The 24,764-nt window shown below is 42.5% G+C and overlaps 1 protein-coding gene across 3 annotated transcripts in view; it reads left to right on the forward strand.

Annotated features, from left to right (window-relative positions):
• LOC126161443 (neutral ceramidase-like) overlaps window positions 1-24,764 on the forward strand; it is a 516,902-nt gene that overhangs the window by 347,006 nt on the left and 145,132 nt on the right. The gene's annotated exons all lie outside the window — the stretch shown is intronic.

Raw genomic sequence — 24,764 nt, forward strand, 5'->3', positions numbered from 1 at the left:
TGTCGTTAGCCGATGATGCACGGTCTGGAGCATCACACTGCATTACCGAAGACATCGTCCGGCTGATGGATGCACTCATTACCCAGCACGGCCGAATGACGGTGAATGCAGTAGCCGCCGTGGTCGGATTTAACGTCGGAAGTGTTCACACCAGCACGACTACACATGTGCAAAGTCTGTGCCCAGTGGGTACCCCACAGTCTTCAACCACACCAGGAAGCATGTGGAATGGCCCACTATCTTGTTCACCTGCAGCGCCATGCTCTGGAAGGGAGTACGTTCCTGGACGAGGGGTTCCTGGAGAGGAGTCATGGTGTCCACTTTGAACCATAATCAAAACGACAAAGTCTCCAGTGGAAGCATCCTAGGTCACCATCACCAAAAAAAGCCAAGGCCATCTGTACGACTGCAGGAAAAGTTATGCTGACGTTCTTTTTTGACCAAGATAGCTCCCTTCTGATTCACTTTCTGCAGCGTTACTCGCAAACTTTGACCACCCTTCGCCAAACAATCAAATCAAAACGACAAGGCAAACTCACCCGTGAGGTCATTCTGCTCCACATCAATGCAAAGCCTCATACAGCCAACACAGTCGAACTCCTGCAGAAATTCAAATGGGAGGTTCTCAGCCACCCTCCATACAGTCCGGACCTCTCTCCCTGTGATTACGTCATTTTTGGTCCCCTTAAAAAGGCTCTGAGGAGCAAACGATTCACCTCGGACGATGACGTGCAGCTGTACGTGCCGAACTGGTTAGCATCGCAGCCCCAGGAATTTTATGAGACAGGCATTCACCGCCTGTTGTCACACTGAAACAAGTGTCTCAAGAGCCAGGGTCAATACTTCTAACATACAGGTACTGGTTTCTGTAATTATGCCTCCAGCTCGTTTCTTTTTGAACGTCCGTTATGTATGGATATCAATAAGGAATCGTCCTGAAGCCTGCCTTCAATGAACGGTGGCGATATTGAACACTTGCTGTAATGTGTCTGTCCTGAAGTTCATACCTGCAGTATAGATCCTTAGGGAATCTGTTAGCCGGCTGGTGTGGTGGAGCGGCTTCAGTCCGGAACCACGCGGCTGCTGCGGTCACAGGTTCGAGTCCTGCCTCGGGAATGGATGTGTGATGTCCTTAGGTTAGTTAAGCTTAAGTAGTTCAAAGTCTAAGGGACTGATGACCTCAGATGTTGAGTCCCATAGTGCTTAGAGCCATATGAACCTTTTTTTTTCTTTTGGAATCTGTTAAAAGGTGTTCATGTAATCAGTCGTAATAAGTTGTTTCGGTGAAACCATTGGGTTCCAGACCTCTGTTTATTAGGATTGGTTTCACAGTGCTGTACTCACCCCTTAAATTTATATCTGTCACAGCGAAACTTCCTGTCGGTAAGATCGAAATAAGAGGAACGCGTTCGTCACATGTTCGTTTAGTAAACGCGGATGCTTCACGGAAAAACTTATCCAACACCTGTGGCAGACGTTACAAGAGAGGTGTGTACGTCAATCCTGATAGTGTACTTTCCTATAAGAGGCAATCAGTATATTCCTTCCTTCTGCGTATATCACGCGAAAATCTCATGAAGGGAAAAGTTGAGAGATTCAAGGGCACGTGAAGGCTTACCAACAAACGTTCGTCCCGTGTATCATTCTTTATCGGACCAGCAAAGGGGAAGTGAGTGACAGTGGTATACAAAGCAACCGTGGCCACACACCACAAGGTGGAGTGTAGATATAGTTGTTTAAAGCAGTACAGGGTATTAGGGGTACAACTACAGATATTGTGATCGTTGGTACCTTGTTATGAAACCACTTCAATGTGTTTGTTATTCTTCTTTGCGACTAACAGTCTTCCCGGAGAAACACTACAAAATTTACTAGTTCATGTCATCCGCACGGCGTAATTACACTACTAACTGGACGACGTCTGTCGGTAAAGACTGACAGTCTTGCATCCATGCGTCAACATCTGACTTGCTTCCATGGAAAAATAAGTACTAATGGCTTACTCTTGCCGCATGTAGTTGGAGATACAGTACTAACCAACCTAAAACATACTACATCTAATAGAATTCCATTAATACAGGCCTTGAAATCTCGATGGTATCGAGCGACCGCTGTGTCATCCTCGGCCCATAGGCGTTACTGGATGCGGATGTGAACGGGCACCTGGTCAGCACACCGGACTCCGGGCCATTGGCAGTTTACGAGAAGGGAGTCGCTATTTCTCAGCCAAGCAGCTCCTCAGTTTACCTCGCAAGGACTGAGCGGAGCCCGCTTACCGACAGCGGTCAGTAGACCACTGCCGTCACCAATTCAAGTGCTAGCCAAATCCGACAGCGCTTAACTGCAGTGATCTGCTGTGAAAAGGTGGTGCCACTGCGGCAAGGAAGTTGGCAATACCTCCCATGGCTATAATAACTACTCTGCTTATGAAGTAAACAGTGATGTAATGTTGTTCAGTACACTGTCATCAGTCACTAATAAAAATAACTGCACTTAAATTCCTAACACCCCATATATTTCACGATGTAGCGAAACGGAAACAAGTGCTGAATCAACGGAGGCGCTATTCGGTTTTTCCGTGAAGGGCTGGAAGAGAAACGTACAAGGGATAATTTATTACCGCAGAGCCAATCCAGCTAAAGATTGCAGAGAACGCTGAAATGAAGTTTCAGCATTGGGGAGCACATCGTGGTCGTGCATCATCAGTTTGCCAATAAATTTTAAATTAGACAGTTCCATTGTGAGCTGCTGAATACGAGGGTAGACACACCGAATCAAAAATTAAGGTTGTGTGCAGAAGGGCCGTAATGGAAAGACCGCAGTGGCGGCAGTGCGACGTTTCCTCCGCCAGTGAGTGTTATTTCATCTCCCGTGGCGGTGGCTGAGAAATGCTGCAAGTCGAGAGGTGGGGGAAGAATATAATGAGTCGTAAGGCGCGGCTGGCAAGTTCATTCTCCGTCAGATGATTCATAACTGTACATTTTGTGAGCAGCCTCTTGAACTTGTTTTATCCGATACTATTTCACGTTTTCTGCGGGCATCAAAATTGCAACGGCGTGAAAAGGTCATGCTACAAACGTCACACAGGCATGAAGTGTAGTACGTACTTGGATATGCAAATGATCATCATTTCAGTGCAACCGCCCAAAGTACGTATGGGTCCGATTCAAATACTCAAGCTCACAGGCCGCTCTGTGACGTCATACGATAGCAGCGCTCCTAGCGAGTTAAGTCATAAGTACATCGTTCGCTGACGGTAATATTTGCGAGATAACTCACCGTCGTGCAACGCCATAAAATTATGCCTCAAAACACTCGTTTTTGAGAGTCATTTTATGTTAACCGATCTTCATTAGTTTACGTTTTTTCACACGTAGTGAACATGGTTTCTTTACTTAGACGTTTTACAATAGCTGACTTATATGAGGGTGCAGAATGAGATTTTCACACTGCAGCGGAGTGTGTGCTGATATGAAACTTCGTGGCGGATTAAAGCTGTGTGCCGGACTGAGACTCGAAATCGGGACCTTTGATTTTCGCGGGAAAGTGCTCTACGAACTGAGCCATCCAAGCACTCCCCTTGCCCGCGAAAGATACTCGAGTTCGAGTCTCGGTGCGGCACACAGTTTTAATCTGTTAGGAAGTTTCATATCAGCGCACACTCCGCTGCAGAGTGAAAATCTCAGTCTGGAAACATCCCCCAGGCTGTGGCTAAGCCATGTTTCTGCGATATCCTTTCTTGCAGGAGTGCTAGTTCTGTAAGGTTCGCAGGAGAGCTTCTGTGAAGTATGGAAGGTAGGAGACGAGGTACTGACAGAACTAAAGCTGTGAGGATGGGGCGTGAGTCGTGATTGGGTAGCTCAGATGGTAGAGCACTTGCCCGCGAAAGGCAAATGTCGCGAGTTCGAGTGTCGGTGCGGCACACAGTATTAATCTACCAGGAAGTTTCTTATGTACGGTTGGTTATAATTAAAGTGCAGCTACTCAAAGAGGTTCAGTGTGGGCTGTAATTGTCGTATGACAGTGAAACCTGGTAGATTTTCTAATGCGTTAATGCAGAAACTATTTACGCTGGAAAAAAGTTAGTTCAAATTTTGGCGACCATCTGCATATCTGGTGCTGTGAATACAAGAAATACGTATAGAAATTTACCATGTGTGATGCATTAGGAACGAGTCATGCGCGGAAAACATCAAAGAAGTGGCAAAGGCATAATGCTGATTTTTTGACGCTTACACAATTTGTTCAGTTTGAGAACCTGAGACGTCGACGAAATGCTGACGTCGACGAGATACTGCAGCCGTAAAACGACGTAATCAACAGTGGTTCGCATCAGTCCGGTGGAATCTGAGCATTGCGCTCCTGTATATTGGACTTCAGATCAGATAGAGACCGAACTTGTACCTGGTAAACTCTTCCTTTTAGCTATCCACAGAGCCAAGAGCCACATAGATTCAGAACAAGCTATGCATCTGGTAAATATCTGAAGGGGGTAACACTTCGTAGCGTTAAGCATATCTTTCATTGGGCGAGTAACATGACGTGTTGTTCCATCTCGTATAAAACTTTAGTTTCTACACAGTTGCACTCATGATCCATCTCGCATAAAACACAATCGCAATCTCACAGAACAGAAATCACTTGCTGTGTAAGGTCGTTTCGATAACGTACAGGCCTTCTGGGTGTATTCTCTTGAACGGACCGAGTATAAAGGTGCTTGTGAATCCACGCGACAGAGTCACATACGGAGAGTGTGACAAACCTTCGTGCACAGCGCTTGGTTCAGGAGTAGCTCAGATTCGGCAGTTCTGTGTGTTCACTGCACCCTGTAGCGTAAAATGCGCCTCGTCTCTCCATAGAATGTTGCTCAGCCACATGTCGTTAACTTCGAACCATGCCAGAAACCGAAGGGCATATTCAGAACATAGCTGCAGATCGCGAGGTTTCTGTTGCTGCACCGTTTGGATTTGTACCAGCGCCAGTGTAATATAGACCGCAAAACTGTCGTACTGTTGCTCATGAAAAGATCAATTCTCGTGAAACTGCACGACCACTAACACCACTAGGGACACGTGCTGCACGATCAGTTATAGCAACAGCATCCCGTCCCCAACCTCCATCGGGATAGGACGCCTTCTTCTTCTTCTAGGTGTCACATCAAGCTCACCCGCGTTTTAGAATTTCATTATCACCTTTTTTTAAAACATATAGTGATATGGGACCTATTCTCAGACCTTTCAGTGGGCGATGCTCTCTCAGTGCAACACTTTTATTGCTGCCATTCATATAAAACAGTTTCACTAACTGAGAACGGTTTTGTTTTTCGATAGCCATACTATTCCGCCACATTATAATTTACCAAATCACAGCGTGGATGTAATAACCTGACACAGTGTGCAGCGCCAAATTTGCACCTGGTGCCCAAATTGGAACTAATTTTTTTCCATCGTAAATCGGCTCCGCATTAGGGTATTAACATACATACGATTATTGCGTTCCACACAGGAACTCCGGTAGTAGCTGCACTTTAATTGTAACGACCAGTACTTTCGTTGCGAAATTCTGCAATGCCATTAGTAAGGAAACAATGTTCCTTTCCGTGGCTGTAATGCTAATAATTCTTCCGTAATGTTGAACTCCACATCAGCAACAGGAACAAAAATTGCTGACTACGCCTTACTGTGCCTGACTGGTCTTGTCTAAAGCAATCACAAATACTTCGAACGTGGCAGCTCAAAAACACACTCTGTTTTTGGTGTCATCAGCCAATTCTGCGAACAACTGTTCGTTTTGACGAACTTATTTGTACAGACTCGTTTCTTATCTTCACATAGCACATCAGTAATCTCAAAGAGGCATTTCTTTACGAATTTGCCTTAAGCAAAAGACTTTGACTATTTAGCAATTTTTGCAGTCACTATACATCTACATCTAAATGTACATAGATACTCCGCAACCTACCGTACGCTGGGTACCCTGTACCTGAGCGAGGAAAAAACGAATGTCCATATGCCTCCGTACGAGCTCTAATTTCTTGTATCTTATCTTCATGGTCCTTAGGCGCATTATATGTTGGAGGCAGCAGAACTGTTCGGAAGTCAGCTTTAAATTCTAGTTCTCTAAATTTTCTCAATTGTGTTTCTCGAAAAGAAAGTCGCTTCCCTCCACGTATTCCCATTTGATTTCCCGAAGCATCTCCCTAACACTTACGTGTTGTTCGAATCTGCCGGTAACAAATCTAGCAGCAGGCCTCGGAATTACTTAGATGTCTTCCTTCAGTCTGACCTGGTACCAATCCCAAACACTCGAGCAGTACTCAAGAATAGGTCGCACCAGTGTCCTATATCGGTCTCTTTTACATGTGAACCACATTTTCCTAAAATTCTCCTAATAAACCTAAGTCAAGCATTTGCCTTCCCTACCACAGTTCTCACGTGGTGGTTCTGTTTCATATGGTTTTGCAACCTTACGCGCAGATATTCAAACGACTTGACCGTTTCAAGCAGGACACTAGTGGCACTGTAACCGACCATTACAGGTTTGTCTTCTTACTCATCCGCATTAACTGACGTTGTTCTACATTTACAGTTAGCTGCTATTCATCTCACGAATTAGAATTTTTTTCTAAGTCGGATATTCCTACAGTCACTCAATTTGGACAACTTACCGCACACCACAGCATTATCAGCAAACAACGGCAGATTCCTGTCTATCCTGTCTGCCGAATCATTTATGTATGTAAAGAACAGCAGCGGTCGTGTCACACTTTCCTGGAGCACTCCTGACGATATCCTTGTCTGTGATGAACACTCGCAGTCAAGGACATTATACTGGGTTCTGTTATTTAAGAACTAATATGAGTACTATGAAACCAGTTTTAACGGAATTGTCGCTCTGTATCCTCGGTTTGGCATACACATGCTGCTGTTTGTGCAAATGGGAAATGAATATTTTAATTTTTCAATTCATAGTTGCCCTGTACGTTATCGTTGAGCAATATATGTCGTAGACACGTGCCTTTTCGGATTGTAACCGGTAACCACAGATACCGATTCAATAAACAATAAACAAACAGGTTTACTTTTGTATATGGTAAAGAAATAATCCTGCGTTCATTTCTTCTGGGGTTGTCGTCTTTCAACACCTATTATCATCTTGTTAATGCCAGACTTTTTTCGAATAAAGTTATTAAAGATGCGCGGAAATACTTAAACGAAATTAACGTACAAGCAACACAGAACGTTGCTTGTAAACCAACAGATAATTGGTTTGTTCAGCAAGTTATAGACCCGGGTATAATCGGCACATTTCGTGACTAGTTGGTAATTTTCGTGCTGTTGCCGCCCAACATTTGCGATCTATCAATGTGTAAAACACTCGTAGGTGATAAGCAGTAGCCGGCCGTTATGACCGAACGGTTCTAGGCGCTTCAGTCTGGAGCCGCGCGACTACCACGGTCGCAGGTTCGAATCCTGCCTTGGGCATGGATGTGTGTGATGTCCTTAGGTTAGTTAGGTTTAAGTAGTTCTAAGTTCTAGGGGACTGATGACCTCAGATGTTAAGTCCCATAGTGCTCAGAGCCATTTTTGATAAGCAGTAAATAGTGTGTGTGTGTGTGTGTGTGTGTGTGTTGTCAGCTCTGATCCACAAGCGAAAGTATTTCCACCCGCACCCACACACTGTGCACGTACAGGACCGCCTTGTCCTCTGTTCAGATGAGTCCTCCTGCTACCTACAGCTACCAGTGGACGTATCCGTGCGTGGAAACTCATACGAGCGCAACGTCTTGGGTGATCGTTTGAGGGGCCTATGAATACACAGCACAGTCACCTGTGGTTCACATAGCCAATAACTTACAGAGCATCCCTTATACAGAGTGGCTCAAAAGAACGGGAAGTTTGGAATGGAGATTAAAGAATGAGCACAATTAATTTACACAGATTTATTTATGTCATTGTATAGTAAAGAGTGCGCATTTATGAATGTCACAAACACTTTTATTTCTTTGATATCATATCCGAGAGATGAACTCCCCCTCGGCGCACACATTCCTGCAGAGTGATAGGAATGTTATGCACGACTCGGCCAAACACTTCAGTGGGAACTCTGGAGATTTGCTCTCTTATTGCTTTAAGCTATTCGGTGATAGCAGATCGTGTTTAGTAAACAGCGCTTTCTAGGTGGCCTTCCAATAAAAAATCACGTGCTGTCGAATGATCCGATTTTGGGGAGCCATCCAGTGTCGACGCACCTTGAAATGCCACGCTTACCAAACAATGGTCACACAGCTTCCATTGATACCTTAAAAAAAGAAACAGGAAATTAGTCCAGCTGTACTTAAATAAAAAATCTTAAGTACAGCTGGACGAATTTCCTTTTCAATGACAACTGTACCAGCTGTGTACCACTTTCATCTAGTTTAAATATGGATGTACGAAGATTCCATTGATATCTGTGCCGTATGCGTCGTTGTTCCGTCACTCTGAAACGAACCTTTGGCAGGAAAATGGGTCACATGACGTGCAACAAAACTTTCACTCATGGCAACATACCGAACACACGTACAGTGGTTGGGAACCCATCATCATCATCAAAAAAAGGAGGGGCCCATGACAGCACTTGCTGCTGTGCAATGGACGCTCTTACAGTTGCTGTACTTTTTGCTGACACCAATAGCAAAAATTCTGTCTGCTGATAAAACCGCTGATGTGGAAGGGAGTTTCGTCAGAAGTCCATAGATTGTAAGCAAAATTGTCGTTGGTGGAAGTGAGCTTCGTCCGAAATCTACAGAATGTTAGTAAAATTGTCGTTGTCGTGCGCTTTTGCTAACACGAGTTCAACAAACCGTCGACGCATTAGCAGACCATTACGTTGAAGTTGCTGAACTATCTGTAGCATGTTCGGATGGAACTCTAAATCCGCATTCAGTATTCGTTGTACACTGGAACGATGCAACTGCAGAGAATCTACGTGACGCCGGTCGGAGTGGCCGAGCGGTTCTAGGCGCTTCAGTCTGGAACCGCACGACCGCTACGGTCGCAGGTTCGAATCCTGCCTCGAATATGGATATGTGTGATGTCCTTAGGTCAGTTAGGTTTAACTAGTTCTAAGTTCTAGGGGACTGATGACCTCAGCTGTTAAGTCCCATAGTGCTCAGAGCCATTTGAACCGATCTGCGTGACGTCGAACAGATCATTGTGGGGTTGACGCGAAAGTAGCTCATGCTCGATGTCGTCTCCCTCTCGTGCTAGCGCTTCGGGTCTCCCTTGCAGGTTGAAAAATCAATGCAGAAACCGTTGCTTCAAAATTGCAGACCCAGATGTTTATTGCATACAAATTGTTCAAATGGCTCTGAGCACTATGGGACTTAACAGCTGAGGTCATCAGTCCCCTAGAACTTAGAACTACTTAAACCTAACTAACCTAAGGATATCACACACATCCATGCCCGAGGCAGGATTCGAACCTGCGACGGTAGCGGTCGCGAGGTTCCAGACTGTAGGGCCTAGAACCGCTCGGCCATTCCAGCCGGCTATTGCATACACCGAGGGAAGAAAATCATGTATTCCGATGTTGAAATGACGCCGAAGTTCTCCACGCTTCGCCTCCACACTTCCATTCTTGCAATAGGCTTTTACTGCAAAGGCACACCGTACACCGTTCCATTGCCCCATGTTAAGTGTTTACTAAATGGCAAGACAGTGCGAGCAGCATTCTATATATTACTGCCGTATTATGGCCGGTGTCTGTGCCCCGTGTTCGAGATCTCTTTGACATAAATAATCAACAAGAAGACAGATTGTTGTCCATGCTGTCCTGACGTATCTCGATACGGAAGATATCGAACTGTTGCCATGGCCAGCACGTTCCACAGGTCTCTCATCCAATGAAAACATCAGTTCATAGGTTGGGATAGACTGGCTCGCTACCACTTCGAGTCACTACGCTTTATCAACAATGCCTTATTGTCGAAGTAGCATGGAATTTCCGTCCTGTGTTTCTCCTCCGAGCACTGTTCGTGCACACAGCCACTTTAGAGCCATTGCGGCGGCCTGTGGTAGAAGCACGGTGTCCTCAATTTCGCACCCTATACAGCGCCATATCATCTAAAATTTAATAATTTCCGTCTCTACTCTAGAAGTAAAACGTAAAATTTCACTATTCTCTATGCTTCCTACTTTGCCATTTTGATGACCAGTTGCTCAGTAATTCCTCTCTTCGCTTTCCACATGAAATTTGAACTTCCAGGCGGATTATTAACTCGATGGCTGAATTTCTGTATATTGCCACCAGTTCCAATCTTACGTGTAATATCTGAAGGCAAAGTTCACTCACTTTAGTAACTGCCACGGCGATGAGCTTCGCAGATGAAGCGACACGTACAGTGGGACAGCTGGCAGACAAAACGTGGTGTCGAATTTTGCCACGCCCCAAACCGCCCTCTACACTCCACCAGCCCCCACTTCTAACTGTTCTCCACTTACCAAGCGGATCTAGTTTCCGTGCCGGGTTAACGACCGATGTATTACGCGGTGAACAGCATGGGTGTGGCTTCCAGACGCCTTTCCACACACTTGTTCACGTAAATGCCAAGATACTTATGACAACAAAGACTCAAATACTCTACACACAATACGCAAGCTCGTGAAGATCAACGCTTCCAATTCTCATTTCGTACAGCTTCCAACACACTGTCGCATCATTTTTAAAATACCTCTCACAGGCCATTGAAAACTTACCTTGTCACACGTGTAAAGTGGTAAGTAGGATGTAGTCCGTAATATGTTAACCAGTAACAACAGTAATACAATCATTACAAGTATTTTGGCACACAGCCGCTATTATTACCAACTTAATTCACAGCAGAGCGCTTTCGGAGTGAAGCCTCCAGCATCTGGCTGTCTAAGTTAATCCTACGTAAAATTCGGTTCTGGTGTTGCCATTTTTAAAGTAAAACGAGGACTTCACGTCCGAATAATTTTAGTTGTTTACATAGTTTTCCCTTGAGTGCTTTTGAAGTGCATTGTAAGTAGGGTTGGTTTAGACAGCCAAATGATGGGAGCTTACCTTCAGAAATGCGTTGTTGTGGATTATGATCTAATAATGGCGGTTATATGCTAAAATATTTATAACTGTTACGTTAACAAACACTACTTCCGTCCTTGAGATGAACAATATTACAATAATAGGATCACCAACAGTTTTCTTTAGAGGTGTAAAAAGTGAAGTGACAGATAAAATATATAGGATCAAATACAGACTCACAAAAAGTGGTCGCAGGATGTGGAAGTGAAATCAGAATTAACTATTTCGTGTCCCAGACAAGCGCAATAGGACTGCTACACAGCTAGCAGTTAAAACTGGAACAGAAGAAACGCTAGTTTTACTTATTGTAGCTGCACAGCAAAGCAGAAAGAATACATAATTACTTTTTGATACGTGGTACTTACAGGAATTAAGGTAAACGTGGAAGGGAGGACCCACCGGTATAACTTCCTTTTCGCATAACCTGTTTATTTAACAATATATAAACTGTGTTTTACAGATAATCGAAGCATTTAACCATAAAATTTCCTTTAACAAAATGAACAAATTTGCAAGTTGAATAAGCTTTTATTCTTTGTAAAAGAAATCTGAAGTGCTGCATTGCAAAATATGACAAGGATTACAAGACAGTCGGCCATGGTGGCCGAGCGGTTCTAGGCGCTACTGTCTGGAACCGCGCGACCGCTAAGGTCGCAGGTTCAAATCCTGCCTCGGGCATGGATGTGAGTGATGTCCCTAGGTTAGATATGTTTAAGTAGTTCTAAGCTCTAGGGGACTGATGACCTCAGAAGTTAAGTCCCATAGTGCTCAGAGCCATTTTTTTTTTATTACAAGACAGCCAGACCTGCAGCCCGCCCGTTATCGGGTAAAACACAGGTTTTTACTACAGCGCTGGACACAGTCTGTCTTATTAAATGCTCTCTTGCAACAGATGAAAACTTTATAAGCACCATTGATGACAAGAGTGATTCAGTTACTCAAAACAAATGACTTGACGTTTAATTTGAAAGCTGTATGTCGAAAGTTGCCACCTGTGCTTAAAGGATAAACAGTATAACAAACAATACGACAATGATTAGGCTTACTTCAAAGCAACCAACCTGTCAATTTCAATCGGCAACTAAGGTGCGACTTGATCCCAACCCGTCCGTTCTGACAATTTTATTTTGACTAAAGGCCTGGTGACAGTTGGCTGTTAATATTTTCAAGTTTAAATCAATGTCACTTACTAAGACCCTCTGAAAGAAAGTCTTAAAACATCGCTTGTGAACGCTTATTACAACAGAACTCACTCGACGGAACCACAAGACACAGCTAGAATACACCAACAATGACAGGGTCTTTCAAACACGGAAACGAACAGCTTAGTACAACAGGTTGTTCAGATTGTAACTAATGACTGAGAAATGCAATTACAATCAAAGAACTGAACCAGTTAACGGCAAATCTAACCACATGGTCCCTCTTTTGTTTAACGGCAACCTGTGCCTTAGTACAATTGTTCAGGCTGTATTTACGACCAAGAGCTAGTTAGTTAGAACATTAATGATCGGGTACAAACCAGAAAGGAAAGGCCATATAATAGCGGGACAAATTTTCAAACGAGAACTAGTGTCTTAGTACAATACTAATTCCTACACGTACGACCAAAGAGCCAACCGAGTAAAACTCTGAGGGTCGGGTACAAACCACAAAATAACAAGGAGGGCAGGTAGACAATGAAACATATCACCACGAGCATTACAGAATGTTACTCCCCTTTATCTGCAAGCAGTTCCATGGATATACTGTGCGTCGCAGCGGTTACTGAGCGGTGCCGATCAAAGCCAGGTAGAAAAGGGCAGCCAGGCCACGAGCGGTCGACCGACAGTAATGCTGCCAGTTAACCGACGGAATGTCTGACTGGTACTTGTAGCCGATGCTGACCCCGGTGAAGTACTCCGGTATCTTCGCCCTGCGCAGGCCTTCCTTGCACAGCTCGTGGTTTCGGGCGCTCGAACCTCTTGAACACCTCTTGTCGCGACGGTACCGCCAATCCCCAGACGTCGTGCCTCTCTCTGGGCCAGCGAACCCCGTATATATCTCGGCATGCCAAGAGCTTCTAAGGACGCAACCGACAGATACCAACTCTTCCTCACAGATATTGGCAATGGGGGCGCAAGAGGGATAGTCAACACTACACCTGAGCCAATGACGACAGACAGAACAGCTCGCTAATTCAATGGCGCCACAACTCACTTTTGATTGTGGTGTGGATTTATACAGTGCGCGTAATTCAGTACACAAAGTAGCCGCCTGTGGCAGCTAGAATGACTCCAACTCCAGTGGGCAGCTTGCATGGCCGATATGGATAAGTCAACTCCATGCTGCTTCCCCTTGAGTTCATTAGTCAAAGTGGTGGTAACCCAGTATCCCGGCAATCCGTGACAATTTGTTTTCAGTGCGTGGAAGGTCTGGAGAAGTGCTGTCGAAGGTAACGGTAGAGCACCCTCTGTCTCGAGATAGATCATCAAGGGCAGCATGTGATCTTAAGTTATCATGTTGGAAGATAACATCAACATCTCTAACGTTGGGCCACCGGCATTAAGACGTCACAAGTGCAATTCTTGCTATCTAAATTAACAGCTATAAGATATACTGGTGATTCAGTTGTGTACCCAAGAGCACTCTACATGTACATCGTCTGTATCAATACTCTGCAAGCCACCTGACGGTGTGCGGCGGAGGGTACTTCAGGTACCACTGACTGACCCCCCTTGCCCTGTTCCAAACGCGAATGGTGCGTGGAAACGATTGTCGGTAAGCCTCTGTAGTACCTGTAATTTCTGGAATTTTTTCATCGTGGCCTTTTCGCGAAATGTATGTGGGAGGAACTAATAAAATGCCCTACTTTTCCCTGAAGGTCTCTCTAGACATTTCATAGTAATTCTCTCCATGATGCTCAGCGCATCCCTTGTAACCTCTGACATTGTAGCTTGTTGAGCATGTCTGTAACGGTCTGGCGCCGAGTAAACGATTCCGTGACGAAACGCGCCGCTCTTCGTTGGATCTACTGTATCTTCTCTGTCAGTCCAACCTGGTAGGGGTTCCAGACATATGAAAAGTATTCAAGAATCAGTCTAATAGCCGCCTTCGAAGCCACTTCTTTCGTTCATGAGTTAAATTTTCTAAGGATTCTTCCGATACATCTAAGTCTGATGTCTGTTTTTCCTACTGTTTGTTTTATGCGGTATTTCATTTAAGGTAGAGTAGTTACTCCTAAATATTTTAGGGTATGTAATGTTTCCAGCAATTTGTCATAAATAGTGTATTTGTGTATTAAAGGATTTTCGTTTCCTACGAAAGAGCAATGAGTTATATTTATTTACCTTCAGGGTCAACTACCAGTCCTTGCTCCACCCATCAATCCTCTGTAGCTCACTTTGTAAATCGATAATGTCTTCTGGCGTTGCTAGTTTCTTATAGACAACCCTATCATCTACGAACAGTCCTGAAGACCTTCTGCGCTTCCTGCTACTGCTAAAAAAATGGTTCAAATGGCTCTGAGCACTATGAGACTTAACATCTAAGGTCATCAGTCCACTAGAACTTAGAACTACTTAAACCTAACTAACCTAAGGACATCACACACATCCATGCCTGAGGCAGGATTCGAACCTGCGACCGTATCAGCAGCGCCCTGCTACTGCATTTATATGTAATGTAAAGAGTAACAGTCCTATCACACTTTCTGGGGCTTCTCCACAAATTACTTTCGTTCAGCTAGCAGCGACGTGCTGAGTTCTGTCGGCAAGGAAGTCATGAATCCAGTCGCAGATGTGGTCCAGTACGCGGTAAGATCGTATTTTTTGCACTAGACCGTAGTGCGGGTCGCTGTCAGATGCCTTCCTGAAGTCGAGGAACACGATATCAACGTGAGCGACGTTGTCTACAACAGTGCGAATCTAATGGAGGAACATATTGAGGCGAGTTTCTCAAGATCTCTGTTTGCGAAATCAGTGTTGATAGAGGAAATTTTCGTTCTCCAAAAACGTCACAATTCTTGATTATAAAACATGTTCCATAATTTTGGAAAAACGACATTTTGTCTATGGAGTGCATGATTGAATCTTTTGTACATTTTTTTTGTTTATTTATAGACGTGATAACATGTTTGATACAGTCATAACCGGTTCCGCCCCTGCAGTGACCATCTTCAGATTCTAAAACAATACAAAAGAAAATTTATATTAAAACCTAAAACTAAGTGCAATATGTAACCACGTTTATTAGTAATGTAACTGAATTTATGCGAAATACATATAGTTCATACCTAAAGGCGGCACACACTTTACACAGGTTCGTGCGTTGTCAAACTAGCTATAAAATGTAAAACACCGGTCTTATACGGGGTGGTCCATTGATAGTGACCAAACCAAATATCTCACGAAATAAGCATCAAATGAAAAAAACTACAAAGAACGAAACTCATCTAGCTTGAAGGGGGAAACCAGATGGCGCTATAGTCGGTCCGCTGGATGGCGCTGCCACAGGACTAATAGGAACCCCCATTTTTATTACATATTCGCGTATTACGTAAGGAAATATGAATGTTTTAGTTGGACCACTTTTTCGCTTTGTGATAGATGGCGCTGTAATAGTCACAAACGTATAACTACGTGGTATCATGTAACATTCCGCCAGTGCTGACGGTATTTGCTTCGTAATACATTACCCGTGTTAAAATGGACCGTTTACCAATTGCGAAAAAGGTCGACATCGTGTTGATGTATGGCTATTGTGATCAAAATGCCCTACGGGCGTGTGATATGTATGCTGCTCGGTAGCCTGGACGACATCATCCAAGTGTCCTGACCGTTCGCCGGATAGTTGCGTTATATAAGGAAACAGGAAGTGTTCAGCCACATGTGAAACGTCAACCACGACCTGCAACAAATGATGATGCTCAAGTAGGTGTTTTAGCTGCTATCGCGGCTAATCCGCACATCAGTAGCAGACAAATTGCGCGAGAATTGGGAATCTCAATAATGTTGGTGTTGAGAATGCTACAATAACATCTATTGCACCCGTACCATATTTCTATGCATCAGGAATTGCATGGCGGCGACTTTGAACGTCGTGTACAGTTCTGCCACTTGGCACAAGAGAAATTACGGGACGATGACAGATTTTTCGCAATCGTTCTATTAAGCGACGAACCATCGTTCACCAACAGCGGTAACGTAAACTGGCATAATATGCACTATTGGGCAACGAAAAACCCACGATGGCTGCGACAAGTGGAACATCAGGGACCTTGGCGGGTTAACGTATGCTGCGGCATTATGGGAGGAAGGATAATTGGCCCCCATTTTATCGATGGCAATCTAAATGGTGCAATGTATACTAATTTCCTACGTAATGTTCTACCGATGTTACTACAAGATGTTTCACTGCATGACAGAATGGCGATGTACTTCCAACATGATGGATGTCTGGCACATAGCTCGCGTGCGGTTAAAGCAGTATTGAATAGCATATTTCATGACAGGTGGATTGGTCGTAGAAGCACCATACCATGGCCCGTACGTTCACCGTATCTGGCGTCCCCGGATTTCTTTCTGTGGGGAAAGTTGAAGGATATTTGCTATCGTGATCCACCGACAACGCCTGACAACATGCGTCAGCGCATTGTCAATGCATGTGCGAACATTACGGAAGGCGAACTACTCGCTGTTGAGAGGAATGTCGTTACACGTATTGCCAAATGCATTGAGGTTGAAGGACATCATTTTGAGTATTTATAGCATTAATGTGGTATTTACGGGTCATCACTCTGTAACAGCGTAATAAGTTCACAAAGATACATGTATCACATTGGAACAACCGAAATAAAATGTTGAAACGTACCTACGTTCTGTATTTTAATTTAAAAAACCTATCTGTTACCAACTGTTCGTCTAAAATTGTGAGCCATATGTTTGTGACTATTACAGCGCCATCTATCACAAAGCGAAAAAAGTGGTCCAACCAAAACATACATATTTCTTTACGTACTACACGAATATGTAATAAAAAATGGGGGTTCCTAATTTTAAAAACGCAGTTGATATCCGTTTGACCAGTGGCAGCGCCTTCTTGCGGGCCAACCATATCGCCATCTGGTTTCCCCCTTCAAGCGAGACAAGTTTCGTTCTTTATAGTTTTTTTGTTTGACGCTTATTTCGTGAGATATTTGGCTCGGTCAAGATCAATGGGCCACGCTGAATAGACAAAAATTTTGTTAGATTTTGTTCACCCTCTTTGCGCTAGATGCGCGCGTCCTTTATAGGATAGTCTTAACTTTTCAAAAGCCTAAAATATACAAATTGACTATTAATATTAGGTCAGTTATACATAAATTTTAAGATTACTGAACAGATCGTTCAATCAGTAAAATAACATTTCAGAACAGGGTGAAAACATTGCTATAGACGAAAATAGTAGTAAGACTCGTAGAGTGTATTTCTGACGCCCGATGGCTCTGTACTCCGGCTATTGCCTGTTTATACCGTTGTCCATTGGTACGACAGGGACGACACGGGGAGGACGACGTGTGTAGTTCCATAATTCTAAAACAGACCGATGTCAACCATATAAACTGAAGTGACAGAAGTCGTGGAAATGCGATATGCACTTATGTAGATGGCGGTAATATCGCGTACACAAGGTATGTAAGGGCAGTGCATTGGTGGAGCTGTCATTTGTACTCAGGTGAATCATGTGAAAAAGTTGCAGATGAAATTATGGCCGCACGACGGGACTTAACAGACTTAGAACGCGGAATGGTAACTGAATCTAGATGTATGGAACATTTTGCTCGGAAATCGTTAGGGAAAGTGTCAAGAGTGCGGCGAGAATACCAGATTTCAGGCATAACCTCTCACCACGGGAGACCCAATGGTTGATGGCCTTCACTTAATGACCGAGAGCAGCGGAGTTAGTGTAGAGTTCTTATTGCAAACAGACAAGAATCAATGCGTGAAATAACCGCAGAAATCAATGTAGGACGTACGATGAACGTATTCGTTAGGACAGTGAGGCGAAATTAGGCGTTAATGGGCTGTGGCAGCAGACGAGCGACGCGAGTGCCTTTCCTAACACCACGACATCGCCTGGAGCGCCTCTGCTGGGATCGCGACAATATCCGTAGGACCCTAGACGGCTGTAAAACCGTGGCCTGGTCGTAAGAGCCCCGATTTAAATCGGTAAGAGCTGGTGGTATGGTTCGAGTGTGACGCAGTTCCCACGAAGCTATGGACCCAAGATGTCAACAAGCCACTGTGCAAGATGGTGCTGGCTCCGTAATGGTGTGTGTTGTGTTGACATGGAACGGACTGGGCACACTGGTCCAACTGAACCGATCGCTGACTGAAACTGGTTATGCTCTGCTACTTGGAGACCATTTGCAGCCATTCATGGACTTTGTATTCCCAAACAAGGATGGAATTTTTATGGGTGAGAATGCCCCGTGTCACTGGACCAAAATTGATCGAGGTTGGTCTGAAGAATATTTTGGACAATTAGAGTGAATGATCTGGTGACCTATCGAACGTTTCCGAAACATAATCGAAAGGTCAGTTCATGCATAAGAGCCTGCACAGGTATCACTTTTGCAATTATGAACGGCTGTAGAGGTAGCTTAGCTCACTACGGATCTTCCAACGACTTGTTGAGCATGTGCCATGTTGAGCTACTGCACAGCGCCAAGCAAAAGAAGGTCTAACACAACATCAGTTATTATTCCAAGACTTGTGTCACCACAATGTAGTTCTATCCACACCATCACGTCAGGTGCTGAGCTCTTTCGACGATGACGAATGAAATCTGCAAATGTTCGTTCTGCTCCTAGCCATCACGTCCTAGTGGTGGAATACACAGGTCCGGGAAGACATGGTGCCACCGCTGTGCGAGTGTTGTCATTGGGCGAATCACTGTCGACGTGCCTCTCTCACACCAATTTCCTGATTCAAAGTATATGTCGTGGCTGTACCCTCCTATAGGGCCCAGTGAATAACACGACTATCCTCTCTGGTGCTCAGTGTGTGGGGCCGTTGAAATCTTGGATGACGTTGAGTCGGCTCTCTTGAGCCCACATATTCTGGATTAGTATGAAAGTAGTGTGATCTCTACCTATGCGAGCAACAAAATCGTGCGAAGTAAAACGCTTCCTGTATAGACGACAGAAATGACGCTGTCGAATTACCTCTCGCGCTGGCAGAGGTTTCTGCGTTTTACACGACGCATAACACAATCTTCACACATATAACTAACATTCAAATACGGTTACTGAATATTGAATGAACTATAAATGAACTGCATAATAGGCCTAATCCGTATCACTTCAGTCAGGGGGGTTACCTTCATAGTCTCGGATGTTATTGGCTTTAGCATATGTCAAAATGCAGGAGCAAGTAAGAAACATGATTATTTTTGTTTTCTCCAAAAAAATTCCTGCCTCGAGATACAGACCTCCAAAGATGACACTGCGAGCACCATTTTGAAGATGCGAATTTCGGAAAAAAATTTTACAATGCTGTATCTCTGGAACAGTTGTACATATTATTTTTTTATTTGGAAAATAATTGCTTTACGATTACAAATAAATCCTCCATTCGGACTTACTTTCCACACTTCTTTTACTATGGCGTTCTAAATTTTTTATACTATGTGGAAAAAACTTTTTTTTTCAAAAATGTCAATCCATAAAATTTTGATTTTGTTTCTGTTGATTAGTACCATATAGTTCTACATTCCCTGAAAAGGAGAGTTTCCACTTTTGAGTTTGACTGTTTTTATTTTAAAAAATCATTGTTTTTAACTTTCAAGGGCGATGTACGTTTTCATTCAAGTTGTTTCTTAGTAATTTCTTTGTTACAATGTTTAGTTCTATTGTCTTCGTTGAAGTTATTTCTTATCACTTTCTTTGTTGCAATTATTTCTTTTCACTTTCATTGTTGCAGATATTTCTTACACTTTGTTATAGTTTCATATCTGTTTCTTTGTCGTGGTTGTTCATTGCAGGTTTCTGTATTGTAGTTGTTCGGTGCTAATTTGTTTACTGTAGAGGCTTCTAAGAAATCTGATACCATCCAGTGAGTTCTGTGTTTTCGTGAGGAATTTGCCGGTTGACACAGTTGCGGTGTGTTTTGTGAAAAGAACTGTTTGAAATGTCTTCTGACTGGGGCCACAGGAGAGTGAAGTATGCTGAATGTTTGCATATCCATATAAGAGTGACACATAAGACGAACAAAAAAACAGACTTTGTTCAGGTTGGGAATAAGTGTTCTCATTTGAAGACTCTGTTTCAAAGTGAAAATGTTCCAGTGACGACTTTTTGTGTTTTAAATGTTTGGACACAGTAACAACAATGATAGTATCTGAACAAGGTGAAGCCTTCCATGGTCCAGATGATGTAGATTTTGCATCAATAGAGGAAGAATTAAATACCCTGTATCAGTCAACTACAGAGGTAGGTGTTAGTCCTGTTAAGAAACCGTTGTCAGTGAAGACGTGACATAAGCTCTGTGCATCAAGAAACCACAGAGAAATTACTAAAGCTATGGATGAATACACTACAGAAAAACTGACCACACTCTTCAAAGTAGAAATTCCATCTTCAGAAGAAAATGAACCAAAGCACTCTTGCACCTCTTGCCAGGACATTTTCACAAATATCAATTCAGCTGTTGAATATTGTGCATCCTACAGTGAAAAGGTGCAAGTTTTAACTATTATTTCAGCGACATTTTCAAAGAAAACACTTTTGAACCACGTTCCATCAGTATCAGAGTACATGGTAGACAAATCAAGAAATGTGAGGTCCGTAAAAGGAGTCTTTGGAAGACTAGATTCCTATTATGGTCATCCTGTAGAAGCAGCTCAAGTTCAAATAGCGCAGTCATTTTATCTGGAAGATGAATGGGACTGTTGTCGCCAGAATGCAGAAAAAAGACACTATGACTGTAACAGTTGAAGGTCAAAAAGTTGTGAAAGTGAAGAGGTACAAGATTCGCAGTGTTAAGGAAACTTTTGCAATTTATAAGAGCAACTATAAAACTTCACATATTGGAAGATCAAAATTTTATGCTCTACGACCTAAGTGGGCAGTTTCACACCCACCTAGCGATGTCTGTTTATGTGCATAATGCGCGAATTTTCTGAAGAAATTGCAACAACAACACATTACAAAAGTGGAAGGGTGTGCACAAGCTGAAAAACTATGTTTAGTGCTTCACTGTGATTTTGCTGAGAACTGGTCTGTAATTCTCCCACAAGAAGTACAAATGTATCATTGGAGTAATGAGCAGGTTTAAGTTTTTACAGGAGTGACATAGTTTCAAAACAAGACCACAAGTGTTGTAGTTATAAGTGATGACACAGGACATGACTCAGCACATGCTTCGCTAGCAGTGCGCAAAATTCTTCAACTGAAAACAGGGGTACAGAAGATCATCATTATTTCTGATGGTGCTCCTAGCCATTTTGAAAATCGTTATCAGCTGTTTGAAGTGAATAAGTCGCTTGTGCCAACTGATGGGATATACAGTGCTATTGGTCACGGGAAGGGACCTTTTGATGGTGTAGGAGGCCTACTGAAGCACCATGGTACAAAACATAATCTTTCCAGAGCAAATACAGCTGCGATTGTTAATGCTGAGGATTTTAAGAGAGTCGTAAAATCTTACAGATACACAGCCCTCATTCATTTGTCCAAAGAGGAAATCGAAGAATTCCGTGAGCAACAAAAAAAAAAAAAAGGTCCAAACAAACTACTCCTGTGAAAAGAATTCAAAAGACACATTTTTGGACTGAAAGTGATGAGCGAACTCATACTGCACTCACTTTAATGAGCAAGAAAGAAGAAATTTCGTTCGTTCGGCCAACACCTCAGAAACAGCAGGTTAATATTTAGATTCACAACCTGAGAAGGGGGATGTTTGTGGCGTATGTGTATGACTGTGACTGGTGAATTGCAGAGATTGTAGACACCAGTTAGGAGTTAAACGAAATGAACTTTATGCTACCACATGGATCAGCTGCTGGAAATAGTTTTCCAGCTGAAGGGCAACAACAACGCCATCAACGCTCACTTCCTGTTCACAATCTTTTGGAGATTGTAAGTGATCCAGTTCCTGTTGATTCAACAGGAAGGCATCACTCTACATGAAAGGAAGATACTGAGTGAATGGAACAAATTTTTAATTCATTGACTGGCTAATTTCGGTACAAAAACGAGTACTTAGAAGTTGTATAAATTGAAAACTTTAAGTCTTTGGACCTTTCTTATACATTTTGGAATCATTTAAAATGCTTGAAAAATGAGTCCCTTGCTTATCTTTAAAAACTAAAATTATGTTAAATAAGGCTAGGTTTTGATTTTTATGAGCCTGATATGTGATAATGTAGAAATAAAAGAGGTTTTGTGTGTGGCAGTAATTTCAATTGTTAATAAAACCTGTTCAGCCTAAAAGTGGAAGCTCTCCTTTTTGGGGAATGTAGAACTATATGGTGCTAATCAACAGAAAAAAATCAAAATTTTATCGATTGGCATTTTTAAAAAAAAATGTTTTTTCCATAAATTATACAAAAAAGTTCAGAAAGTTATAGTAAAAGAACATTGACAGATAAGCCCAAATGACGGATTTCTTTGTAATCATAATTATCTTTCAAATAAATAAAAACCAACAAAATATCTAGAACTATTCTAGAGATGCAGCATTTTAAAATTTTTTCCAAAATTCGCATCTTCAGAATGGTGCTCGCAGTGTGGTCTTTGGAGTGCTGTAACTCGGATGAGAAATTTTTTTGGGGGAAATAAAAAAAATACGTGTCCCTTACTTAGTCCTTCATTTTAACATATGCTAAATTCAATAACATCGGAGACTATAAAGGTAAGATTTTTCCTAGCCTGGCTGAATTGATATGGACTATGTCAGTACCGATATATCCCTATAACCAGAACGGATATCCTATTCGCAGTTGCACTGAAACGCTAATTATTTGCATATTCAAACAATTTGACTATTGTTGCATGCCATCTTCACGGTGTTGCAATTTAAGTTGCTATCTGTGTACTGTTCATCATGTAAATAAACAATGTAGCAGATAGGACGAGCACTATTCTCACACTGATTGTTCGTGACACCGATGTCTGCTGCGTATTAGCAGTCTGGATTGTAAGAAAATGTTAAATCAGACATGTGGTGGCTTTGGTTGAAGATAAGCACCGTGAGTGTTGACGCAACCACAGTGATAATAGAATGTCATCATTGTCTATGTTGCAATCACCTGTCCCAAAATTGATCTGCTGTTCTCCTCGCTAGTCTGTCCTGTGAAACTGTTTTCATCTTTGCATAGGCACTGCGAGCTATATTCTGCTTACCATAAGCAAGCCTTGCCACTCCCCTAAAACTTCTGTTCCCCACAGTGCCCTTCATAACCAAAGTGACTGTTTCTTGCTGCCTCAGTACGTTTGTTAACTTCTTTTAGTCACGTCGTGCCTGAAAATACTCTTTCTGACTAGATGCAGTACCTGTTTACTAGTAATAAGATTTACTCAGCAAATATTCTGTTTTTACCTGGAGCACCGCATCAGTGGATATTTTCGTGAAGCGAAGCCAGTACTTCTTAACTCTATGCTATGATTAAAAAAATAATAAATAAATAAAAATTAAAGAAAAAGTAGACGGACAAGTGCGAGTGGGACTTGCGCTCTTGAGGGTTCCGCACAAATAACTTGCATTATTATTATTGTAAACAATAACTAATATTATTATTATTATTTCTTTTCTCAGACGTTATGTCTGGTCAAAAATAAAAGTCACGCGGACCTTGATCAAGCGTGACTTCCTTTTAACTGTACGGTATATGTTACATTGCATTTAGGAACTTTCGGGTTGTTGAACATGAATCAATAATTACGGAATTCTGTAGTTGTATATATACGTTTGGATGTAGCTGTATTGCGTTCATGTACTGGTGGATATTGTGCGGTATGACTCCTGTAGTTGATAGTATAATCGGTATAATGTCAACTTTATCCTGATGCCACATATCCTTGACTTCCTCAGCCAGTTGGATGTATTTTTCAATTTTTTCTCCTGTTTTCTTCTGTATATTTGTTGTATTGGGTTGGATATTTCGATTAGTTGTGTTAATTTCTTCCTTTTATTGGTAAGTATGATGTCAGGTTTGTTATGTGGTGTTGTTTTATCTGTTATAATGGTTCCGTTCCAGTATAATTTGTATTCATCATTCTCCTGTACATTTTGTGGTGCTTACTTGTATGTGGGAATGTGTTGTTTTATTAGTTTATGTTTTATGGCAAGTTGTTGATGTATTATTTTTGCTACATTGTCATGTCTTCTGGGGTATTCTGTATTTGCTACTATTGTACATCCGCTGGTGATGTGATCTACTGTTTCTATTTGTTGTTTGCAAAGTCTGCATTTATCTGTTGTGGTATTGGGATCTTTAATAATATGCTTGCTGTAATATCTGGTGTTTATTGTTTGATCCTGTATTGCAATCATGAATCCTTCCGTCTCACTGTATATATTGCCTTTTCTTAGCCATGTGTTGGATGCGTCTTGATCGATGTGTGGCTGTGTTAGATGATACGGGTGCTTGCCATGTAGTGTTTTCTTTTTCCAATTTACTTTCTTCGTATCTGTTGATGTTATGTGATCTAAAGGGTT

Source organism: Schistocerca cancellata, chromosome 2, assembly GCF_023864275.1.
Source record: "Schistocerca cancellata isolate TAMUIC-IGC-003103 chromosome 2, iqSchCanc2.1, whole genome shotgun sequence".
Lineage (NCBI taxonomy): Eukaryota > Metazoa > Arthropoda > Insecta > Orthoptera > Acrididae > Schistocerca > Schistocerca cancellata.